Source organism: Copidosoma floridanum, unplaced genomic scaffold, assembly GCF_036245765.1.
Source record: "Copidosoma floridanum isolate Cflo_tuat_1 unplaced genomic scaffold, Cflo_Japanese_pri ptg000008l, whole genome shotgun sequence".
NCBI lineage: Eukaryota > Metazoa > Arthropoda > Insecta > Hymenoptera > Encyrtidae > Copidosoma > Copidosoma floridanum.
Window position 1 is genome coordinate 14,451,841 of NW_028321885.1, and position 12,304 is coordinate 14,464,144.

Sequence of the window (12,304 nt, forward strand, 5' to 3'; positions counted from 1 at the left end):
TAATAGGAACGATTAGGGATACTGCAACTACTACGGGTTAAATTGATCATAATATTAGTTTTGATAACAATTTTTAAAGAACCTATCACAAATATGCTTTCATTTAAATAACCACAATTTTCACGTGATTCTCAATTTATAAAAAATCGTTAAGGGCAATGACATATGGAATAAATACAAAATGTTTTTTTACAGAAGATCTAATTGATAATAAAGAGACTAGTGCTCGTATACATATCAATCCAATCCTTAAATTAGAAGATAAATCATGCTCAGCATTTTTTTTTGACGTATTCTAAGCCAAATTAGCTTAGGCACAAATGCTAAGACTAAAGAAATTATGTTTTGTAAGAGCATGCTCAATTACATTTATTTTTATTTTATTAATTTAGTTTAATAATAAAGAAAAAAACTGTTTTTAAATCTATGTCAGCGAATTCATAGAATTTTTTTTTATTCACAGTCCTGAAGGATCAGAGAGAACTTTTTCGATTAAAATATTAATTTATTACTTGATATAACAAGATAAGAGAATTTTATCAATGGCTTAGACTGGCATTGCATTGTTATTGCTTCCAAAAATAGAAAAAAGTTACAGAATAATTCATTTACCTTTAGACACAGAAAATGTAGAGAGTACATTCTTACAGATAAAATCCAAAACTAAAGACATAACTTTACGTCATCCATGTAAAACAAATGAAAATTTTAGAAATAAATTAATTTTTTCAGAGATTTTAAACAAATTATTTTTGTTATAAATGAAAGTAATAGAAGTATTTTCGGATTTCATGACAATACGTCACCCGCTTTCCAATCTAGTACGACTGTACATACTCCAGGCGAGAATTGCAAAGCAGAGTTAGATATAACCACAATTTTGATGAAACTTAGCAATTAGCACATAAACTTGTACATTAAATTTTATAAAATAGACTAGTGTAATATAAATAAAACTAGTTCCCGCTCGAAGCATTGCATTAGAAATCTATAGATTCACAATAATTTTTTTATAGAATAACAACTCAAGAATAAAAATTTGAGACCAACTAAAAATTAACTTGAACTATTCTAGACTCAACTGATTAAAAAATACATATGTTCACATATGTTTTAATTTGAACGATTTGCAATCAACAAACGCAAACAATAATGAGTCTAAACAAATTACTACTATCAGCAGTGATCTTAAATAAATTTGCATTTAAAATAAAAATAAAATTATAAATTAAACTGAGCCTTTCTATGACTATAACTAGCGATAATCTTTACAAACGGTCAAGTTTTCTTTGGAATGACTAGAATCAGTGATTAATCTCAAAAACGTGAAATAAAACAAATTGAAATTAATTGCTTTAACAAACTTACATCTATGATGTGTCCATCGAACACGGCAGTCAAAAGAGACGAAAAAATTTTTTATTTAAGTAAATCAATGAGCTTGAAGATTCAAAAATTAACTTATCTTTTTAAAGCAAGAATTATATCTAGGTAACAGATAAAAGACATAGATAAGTGATATTGCGTTTACAGACAGTATTCCCAGTCTGGATTTTAGCTACTCGGGATAGATCGTCGTCCCCAGGACACACCTCGAGGACCACGCTCATCGGCCACCGTTCAGATGGTACCACCTTTGTGATGAGGACAAGAACTGAACCAGGCTTGATCTCACCGGTTGATTCATGCTATTTCTGATGAATATTGAGTTCATTAAGATAATCGGTATGCTATCGATTCCAGAAGTCTTGTCTAGCATTGGTGATGAAGTTCCAGGTGGAGAGGCGATTGTCCAACACTAAAGCAAGATTTTTCTCGGGTAAGATTTCGAAGGATTTTCCTATGAGTACATGCGCAGGTGCTAAAGCTTAAGGGTCGTTGAGATCTGCAGAAAAAGTGCAGATTGGTCGTAAATTTAGAATCGCCTCAGTTTCGATGAAGAGAGTTTCAATTTGTTTATAAGTAAGTAGTTGATCCTTTAGGATGCGTCTTGGATGGTGTTTGAATTTTTTTACTGCGGCTTCCCAAAGACCACCAAAGAGGGGGGAGAGGGGTGGATTGAAATGCCAAACGATGCGTTTGGAAAGAGCGTAATTTTCTATCTCCTTTTCATACTCTGGTGATTGGAGTAGGTCGTAAATTTCTTTGAATTGATTGTTTTTTCCTACAAAATTGGTTCCATTATCTAAATAGACGTGCTCTGGTATTCCTCTACGACTGATAAACCTACGTAAGACTGCCAGAAAACCCTCCTTAGATAAATCGTGTGCAAATTCGATGTGAGCTGCTTTGGACTTCATGAAAATAAAAACGCATCCGTAGACTTTAAGAGTCATCCGGTTTCTAAACTTTTCTTCTTTAATGAAGAGAAGTCCAAAGAAGTCCACGCCTACGTGGCTAAAGGCTGGGGCTTTGGTTACGCAAAATAATGGTAGGTCTGCTGTTTGGGCTTGTAAAGGTCTGGGTTTGCAGCGAATACATGTTACACAATGTCAAACGATTTTTCTAACCTGATCTTTGCTACTTACAATCCAAAAGCGTTTTCTTGTTGAATATAGGGTGGATTGTATCCCTCCATGCAAATTTGTTAAGTAATACAATCTGATGATTAAATCAGTTACATGATGCTTACTTGGAAGTGAAATCGGGTGTTTTTAATTATAATTAAGTTGGGAGTTTTTTAATCGACCACCTACGTAAAGAAGTCCATCGTTATCAATAAACAGATGTAGATTATAAAATCTAGTTGTTTTTCTGAAAGGCACAGTAACTTGTCTGGGCTCAGAGTCGTGAGCGGTTGATAGCCATTTTATTTCAATAGAAAATCTTTCGTGCTGTATAGCTTAAAGAAGACATTGCTCTGCTTCTCGCTTCTCACTAACTGTAACAAATAGTTCTCTGTAAAGCCTTGTCAGCCATCTGAAAATTAGGGCTATGATCTTAAGAAAACGATCATATGATGAAAATCGGCAGTAGATGTCTAATACTGCATCTGTAGTCAGCAGACAGAACTGCCGTTTTAATCCAGGTTCCTCTCGCACAGATGTTTCAACGCTTAGTAGCCAGTTCTCCTCTGCACAGGATAGCCAATTTGGATCTGTAAACCAAGTTTTGTTGTGAAGGAAATCTACAGGAAGTTGTCCTCTGGAGAGCGCATCTGCTGGATTGTCGTCTGTTCGAACATGTCTCCACTCATCTTCGTCTCCTAGAGTTTAAATATCAGTGACCTTATTAGACTCAAAAGCTCTCAATAAATGTGGAGCCTTCCTAATCGAATGCATCGTAATGGTGGAGTTAGACCAGAGGACAATTCGTTTGACCCGACGACCAAATTGGAATCGCATAGTCACGTATAATTTTTTAAGTAGAGACGCAACGCATAATTCTAAGCGGGAAATCGTTAAATATTTAAGAGAAGCAACTCGTGATTTGGCCCCTAAGCATCACCAGTACGCTGCCTTCTGTGTCTACTTACCTGAAATAAAGACATGCTCCATAACCATGCTACGTAAATCCGTTACTACAAATTAAGAGTTCTTCTAAAAGAGGCAACTGCTCTGCTATGATCGTCCATCTGGTGTAAATTTCCTGAGGTAAAGATTCGTCCCAAGTCACCTTGCTTTTCCAGAGATCCCGTATAAAAATTCTAGCATGCAACGATATAGGGTCAACCAAACCAAGCGGGTCAAAAATTTTGCAGATTTTGGAGACGAGTTTACGTTTGGTACAAGTATCTTTAAAATCAATTACTTGAACTTTGTATTGAAGTTTGTCTTTATAAGAATCTCAAATGATTCGCAACGTTTTTTGAATAGGATTTTCTTTAACAAGGCAGCCTGATTCAAAGAATTTTTTATCGATATTATTAAGAGCCCCTTCGTGGTTGGACGCTCATTATCGTATGGAAAATCCACCTCGACTCAAGAGCTCGATCACTTCATCTCGTAGGTTGATAATCTCATCCAGAGTGTCAGCACCAGAAACGAGATCATCTGCACATAACTCTCTTAGAATTATCTTACTAGCACATGGGAAATCCAGTGATTCATCGTGAGCGAGCTGCTGAATCGTGCGTATGGCTAAAAATGGCGTGGAGGAAGCGCCGGAGGTCACTGCATTAAGTTCATAGGTTCTGATTCAATTGACATGGTCCCAAAGGACACGTTGATATTTTATACCATCGAAATGCATAATAATTTGTCTGTACATTCGGGCAATGTCCGTGGTGATGACGTAGTTGTGAGCTTGAAATCTTACTACTTGCTTAAAGATTTTGTTTCGGATGGTGGGACCTACTAGTAAAACATTGTTAAGTAAAATTTCGCTAGAAGTTTTAGCAGAGGCATCGAAAACTACTGAAAGCTTGGTGGTATCGCAAGATGGCTTTATTACGGCGTGGTAAGGGAGATAGTAACCACCAATCGTGTCGTCTGGAAGCGTCATGTGATTTAGATCGATGTGTCACTGCATCACCCTTTCGTATTCTACCTTGAAATTTTGATAGACTTTAAATCTTTTCTCAAGTGCATAAAGGCGATTCAATGCCTGAAATCAAGATTTTTCTAATTCGAATTTATTACACCGAAAGGGTAGCCGCACAATATGTCGACCTAAAGGATCTTTATGGGTGGTTTCAACGAAATATTTTTCAGAAGCAATTTCATCGCGAGATTTTAAGGGTTCACTATCTATCTTTTCTACTAGCCAAAATTTTCCCATGATTGTATCTAACTTATTTATATTGCAGGAAGCAACTCTGGGGATTGATATTCTATCCAATCCTCCTGCAACTATTTAACCTAAACAAGTCCTTTGTATGATTATACTTATCCCATCATGACTGCAATTAAATTGCCCTACAGCTAACACGGAAAATATTACTCCAAAAGCTAATAAAACATCAATTGACTGAGGAACATGAAATCTGGAATCGGCTAATTGTATATTGGTTGGAAGATCATACAACTCACGGGGAAAAGTCTCATCTGGCATGAAGTTAGTGATCTTTGAAACGACTAAAAATTTTAATTCTCTTTTAAATTTACTGTAATAAGATTGAAATTTTACTTTAACGCATTTGTTTGAAATTGTAGATGAACTATTAACAGATCCTATTAAGACTGAACAATTGGTAGTGGGTAATTTTAGTAATCTGGTTAAATCAGTGGTAATGAGATCAACTGTGAAACATGTCTATTAACGCTCTTGACGAGATGATACAACCCCTGTGATTCTTAACCTTAATAAGGGCTGTTGGCATGAGTTGTGTGTGAAGTAAGTGGGTTGACGATGTGAGTGGATAGTGATCCAGTCATGACTTTCGGGGCTTGGGTGTCTCCTGTTTATCTACTTTGAAAGATGCATGAGCAGCGGACTTTTCGTTTGAATTTTTGTCGGTATGCAACAGCGCATGGTGATTTTTTCGCATTTCTTGCAACGACCCTGATTCTTGCAAGGTTGAGGGTGTGTGCGTAGAAAATTTTGGCAAATTTTATTATCTTTATAAGTTACAATATCAGTTATAAAAGGCACAATATCTACGCGAGTGGAGGGTGTTGATACAGAATAGCTTTTGTACTTTTTAATCTTTTCGTAAAAAAAGGTAGATTTTGAGTTTTTTTTAAACATTAGTACTGTTTTAGGAAAGAAGTAAAAAAAATAATGCACATCAAGGGCATTTATTTATTACAACTCTTCAACTTTTAATGAATAACTGTAAAAAGAATTTAAGCACTTTGAAAACCTCAGTACCTGAATAAAAATATCAGTTCAGAATGCCAGGAGTTCAAAACCTGTTAAGGGTTTTGATACACAGCAGATTTTACTTTCGAATTTTCACAATAAATTTTTTTTTTCCATTTTAAGAAGACATTAAGATTGTAGCTTGATTAATAAATAACTAATTTCATCTCTTGTTTTAAACGGCTCTTTCCTTTTCTTTTTCTCTATCCACTCTTAATGCTGCAACAGGTTAGAAAAAGTCATATTTATGGATGGTCAAATAGTTTTAATTATTAATCGACGGTGAAATAGTTTTAATGACATTTCGAATTGCGTTTCACCTTTACAACAATTGCTCGATGTGTCCTCCGTTATTTTCAATGACCAAATTAGCTCTTCAAACAATATTGTTGACATATCTTTGGGCCATTCCTCTTTCTCACACCTCATCTAATACCCAGACTATTTCCTGTCAGCATCAACAGGCTTAGTTTTGCACACTAACTCCTTGACGCAGCCCCACAGAAAACAGTCTTGTGAGCTCAGGTCAGGGGAACAGGCTGGTCATGCCACTGGACCTCCTTGGCCTATCCTCCTCTTCGGAAAGGTGTCGTTAAGATACCTTGTGACATTCGCTGTAAAATGGGCTGGGGCTTCATCATGCTGGTAAATGAAGCTCAGTCGTGTCGCAAACGAGACGAACTTTAACAGCCCAGGCAACTGATTTTGCAAAAAATCTAGATACGCTACACCCTTAAGCTGAGGAGGCAGAAATACGGGACCAATCGACCAATTAAAAAAGTGGAGGAGTCAAGAACAAGACGTACATAAATTCTGTTTGGATATTATTCTTTCTTCAACGAAAATGTGATCCAATTAAATGGTTTCTTTGACTTATAACACAAAAATACCACAAAATCAGTAAAAAGCTAGGTTTAAAATATTTTAAATCACTATAAAAAAACACCAACCCGGAGAACTAAAATTTTTTTTACACGCCAGAAACATTTTTACGCTAAGAAATACTACAAAAGTAAATTAGAGTACTCATGACTATATTTCCAATGATTTCACCCCAAACATTAATACTTCATGAATACTAAAAACTTGTTACCTGCATGAAGCAAGGATTTTCATGGGATAAGAAATGGTAGTTATGTTAATTGAGCATGCCATTCTTAGTGAATGATCACATATCAGTCTCTAAGATCGTACTTACAAAATCACACACAGTTCTGGTGATCGCAGAGCAGCAGCTTTTGCACGCACTGGTAGTGGTATCGGTGCTTTTTAGAATTTACGATTATAGCGTGTACTCTGCTAGAAGTAACGTTTAGCTAGCGTCCTACAGCACAGACTGATGTTTGAGGATTATTCTCGAACATGTCTTTAATCAGCTCCTCTACTTCTGGCACTAAGACCTAACGTGGGTGACCAGCATCCCCGAAAAAAGGCAAAATGTTACCCATCTCCATTAAATGGTGGTGACAAGCACCAATCGTCTTCGGATTTCGGTGACGACGGTAAGGCCAACGAGCACGATATTGGCAAGCAGTTTCCTCATGATTTTAACCAGCAAGATAAAGAAAAAGCACCATCTGCGTATACTACTCGATTGCGTAGTCCTGCTCAGCACGATTAACTGCGACACTTCAAAACGGACAGAACAGATCATGACCACCTTCTTGCGTGAAATAATAAATACGAGGGCAAGCAACTACTAACGAAAAAACAAAGTCCGAATTAGACTAGTAGATTCTGAAGAAAGCTATTTTTCGTAAACAAGTCAGTCTGACTTGCAAAGACATGATTGCCCACGTGTAACGCGAGCTTAAATAAGGCATTTCGTGTACCAAATAAAAAAAATTGACATCAGACAGATTTGATCATGAAATGTCTAAATCCAGAATTCAACACCTTACTGGTGTTGCAAACTTAAATTAATATTTCAATCACATGAAATACAAGCATGAAAGACTCCTTTATTGTTTGAAATCTTATGTAGATATCTGAATGTATATATAAAACAAAACCCTTACTGTATTACGATAAAATGAATACTATTAAAAGTTCTAGTTTAAATTCATTCTTTTGATATTTTGAAAACGAAGACAAACAGTCAGGATGCATTGACATGTTTCATGTACGCAATGCTCGTGTCACATCCCAAGTTGATACGACTTATATTATAACTAAAAACTATGTGCCCGTCAAAATACAGATAATACGTATTGTGAATATGAAGCAAGCTCATTTGACAAAAGGAGCTCGTACGTCATTTATGTGTGTTCGTGTGTGTATTAGCTTTAAGGTAAATGCTTCATAATATGCTCACATAGAATACGGCCAACCTCATTGTAAAAATGCATGTATATATAAATTAATAGTTACTTGCTCATTAATTTTTTATTTCTAATAAAGTATGCTAATTAACAATTTGTAATTCACACATTACTTCATTGTATTCAAAATTGATTGTAAAATCCTCAGAACAATTAATTTCAAAGTTTGTAAGCTGACTGTCACCATCGAACTTGTACTTAGCCTTCTTATATTGCTAATACGAGCTTTTATCATCATTGACCTAAGAACTCAATCGCACTTGTCAGAAAAAGCGAATGGTACAGTTGTATTGTTATTTCCTAATATGAGAGATCATAGCATGTAACATCATCGTGCAACTGTCAGCGCAGTCTGCCAGAACATCGCTCATTGGTTGACCTAATTCGATTCAAGGCCTTTTTTACTCGCTCTAATGCTATAAAAACAGACCATCAAGAGGAAAAATTTCTCTCTACACATCTGTCACCTGTCCTCTAAAGTTTAAGTCAACTCTTGACTCTCGCGACTCGTGAGTACCTTATACACGTAAGGCATAACGTGTCGGCTAAGGCAATTCAAATGCGTATCGAGAACATTAATAGTATTAGACTGCGCTTAGGAGCAAGGTATAGCAAAGGAGGCCCGACGAAAGTAATTCCGGCGATATCAGAGAAAGCAGAAGTTGCAACATCCAACAGGCCAGGAACTCATTCGTGTAGTTTAAGGAAACACTGATGGTTACAGCACGAAACATTAGGGAACTCCGAAGCAGCAGTAACAAGAATCAGTGATAGATCTTATTAAAATATCGGTACTAAAATTTATGCGGAACCTTGTTAAAGTGACCCGATTAAATTGTATTTAAAAGAACAAATAATCATTTAATTGCTTTAATAAAGAAACACATTTATCACCCATATTATTTAAATAGAGATTGTTATTTAATACAAAAAGAGCAAATAAAGCTCAGTAGCTGAATTCTAAGAGACACACGAATAACACTTAAATAAAACAGTTAAGACTTTACTCCGAACAAGTCTGGTTATAACAAAGTGGCAGTCTTTGTGTTCTCTTTGAATCTTAGTTTAAAAAAAAAAAAAATAAAAAAATACCATCATAAATTTAAAAAATTATATGTAAATAAAAAAATAAGCAAATAAATGAATAAGTATGCCTGAAGATAGTAGAGAAAACCTGTCAGTGGACGACTCTTTTATACAACAGTTTTTAAATGTTTTACAAGGATGAAGTACGACTAATTTATTAATGGGCATAAATAAAGCATCTCAACGCACACCTCTTCATGACTGATACTTGACACCCTTAAAAGACTCTTTAATAGATGTAGAAAATGGACGAACTCTAATCACAGCCGCTCAAGAACCTATGTACCTTTGCACAGTTATTTCTAGACTCAAAGGCCAAGCTCGAGAGTTTAGTCGATTTTACTTTTGCATGAATTGATCAGTTAAAAAAACATCTAGAACAAGAGTTTTTACCAACCAAATCGTATCATAAATACATGGCAGAACTTTTCAATACTACAATAAAAGAAGACGAAGAAGTTCGGAATTTTTATTATAGAATAGTTTTTCTTACAGAAACTACCTTAACAGACCTTTTGACCGAATTGAATGATAAGAAACGCAAGACAACACAAAAACCACAATCTACAAAATTAGCGCTACAAACGTTTTATTATAGTTTACCTGACTCGTGGAAATTGAGTATAGCTTTTTCGAAACCCAAAGATATCCATGAAGCTTAAGAAGCTGCTTTACTTACTAAATGCACTTACCCACCAGTAAACATTCAAGCCAAAATTTCGAATCAACCTGTAAAAATTTTATTTTTCCATTTAGCGATGAAAATAAAATACTCACACCCCCACGCAATACTATTTATTATTATTCTTAAGGATTTACAGTAAATAAAAACGAAGGTTATAATTTACCAGCCAGAACAACAGTAGTTATTAAATTACCGACTAGAAACAAGATCATCGGCCATTCGTATCTTCGTAGAATTACTACCGTACCCGGAGTATATATAGGCGAGGTGGTAGTAGATTGCAAAGAAAATCACTAATATACAATTGCTATAGCTATATATAAACACAAAAAATGAGCCAACAAAAATAGAAATACCCGCGCAAGAACTTAAGCCTTTTGATGTCATGGAATCTGAAGACTTTTTCGACACTGACTTCAAAGGAAACGATTTAAACAATATAAAAGATCGCATTAAATTTGTAATTAATAAGCTAAAAAGATCTTATCACTCAAAAGCTAGTTTATTTAAAATAAGAAAAATTGTAGCAAAATACGCTCACTTATTTTACATTCCAGGCGATCCGGCCCCTCGTACTTTTATGATAACACATAAAATTCTTAGGACAGACGACTGTCTTGTATATGTCAGACAATACTGCTACCCCTTATCCTGACACCAAAAAATTAAAACTTAAATAGAAAAATTATTAGCAGATGGTACAATTATAAAATCGAACAGCCCTTACAGTAGTCATCTCTGGATACCCAAGAAACAAGGACTTGGTGGAAGAAAAAGATACAGATTAGCAATAGATTACCGTAAACTAAACAAAAAAACCATCCCTGATTCTTATCCACTACCAAACAATTCTGAAATATTAGAACAAATCGGAGGCTCAAATTATTTCTCAGTTTTTGATCTAGCCAGTGGATCTCATCAAATAGAAGTTGATCCTGCAGATAGACATAAAACTGCTCTTAGCACACCTAACGGTCACTATAAATACGTAGGAATGCCATTTGAACTATGCAATGCACCTGCAACATTTTATCAACTAATGTACGTAGTTTTATTGGGACTGCAAGGCATTGAGCTATTTACATTTTATGACGACATAATTGTATGTTCAAAAGCTTTAAAGGATCATGTGATAAAAATTACTTATTTCTTTGAAAAACTTTCGAAATCAAGATTAAAACTACAACTTGACTAATGTAAGCTAGTAATGCTTGAAGTGACGTATTTAATACATAAAATAGGAAACTACGTAGTAAAATCAGATTAAAAAAAATTAGGAGCTGTGAAAAAATTTTCAAAACCAAAAATTCGAACGAATGTTAGACAGTTTTTAGGATTAGCGAACAATTACAGTCATTTTGTCAAAAATTTTGCAGAAATTGCAGAGCCTTCAACGTCCTTGTTAAGCAAAGGAAAGAGCTTTAAGTGAACAGATACTCAGCAAAAAAGTTTTGAAGAGTTAAGGAGAATATTATGCAAAGCACCTGTGTTAGCTTGCGTCGATTTTAATAAGAAATTTATATTAACAACAGACGCATCTCATATAGCTATTGGCACAGTATTAATCCAAGGAGAACCAGATAAAGACCGCCCAATTGCGTATATGTCAAAAATTTTAAATAAGGCTCAAAGAAATTATTGTATAACGGAAAAAGGATGCTGAGCAGTAGTTGTAGCAGTCCAATATTTTCGATATTACTTATATGGCAGGAAATGTACGGTTAACGGAGATCATGAACCACTATCCTGGATTAAGTCTATCAAAGATCCTATGAGTAGGCTTAATAGATGGAGAGCAAGACTTCGAGGTTATAGCTATACTAATAAGTACAAACCTGGTGGACTAAATACAAACGCAGACGCCTTATCGAGAAATCTAATAGAATGGAATGAAAATGAAAGTGATAAAGATAATTTTTCGGACGCAGAAATATTATTAAAAGCTCGTTTGCTACCTATAAAACATAAACAAACTAAAACTTCGATGGCTCGCCAAATTAAGTGAAAAACCAATTAATCTTATTCCAATACAATTAAAAGCAGAAAATCAGCACCTAAGGTGAGAAAAAATAAACCTAGAAATATACTATTAAAAGTACCTCGGAGTATGGAAGGCGGACAGGGTGAATTCAAGGCAATTACAATAGTGGAAAGATTGAAAGCAAGACGAAAAAAAGAAACACCAAGAACTTAAATACAAGACTCGGCATCCAAACCCGACACTGCGTCTACTTTACAGTTGAGTGACCCACAATTAAACGTGCCAATACCATTACGAGAACGATCATTTACGTCAAGCTTAATAAGTGCACTTGAAGAAAAGACCCCTCAGAATATAATGAAAAACTTGGGTGACGAAAATTCGGAAATCAGTAAAATTTAAGAAATAATTAAAAAAAATTAGGGTTTTCCACCAAGACAAACTAATATTCCAATCAAACCCAGTACATTCTGAGCCAATGACGTTAAT

At 35.0% G+C, this 12,304-nt stretch overlaps 1 protein-coding gene across 2 annotated transcripts in view; it reads right to left on the reverse strand.

Moving 5' to 3' along the window:
- LOC149375315 (troponin C, isoallergen Bla g 6.0101-like) overlaps positions 1 to 12,304 on the reverse strand; it is a 389,315-nt gene that overhangs the window by 110,990 nt on the left and 266,021 nt on the right. The gene's annotated exons all lie outside the window — the stretch shown is intronic.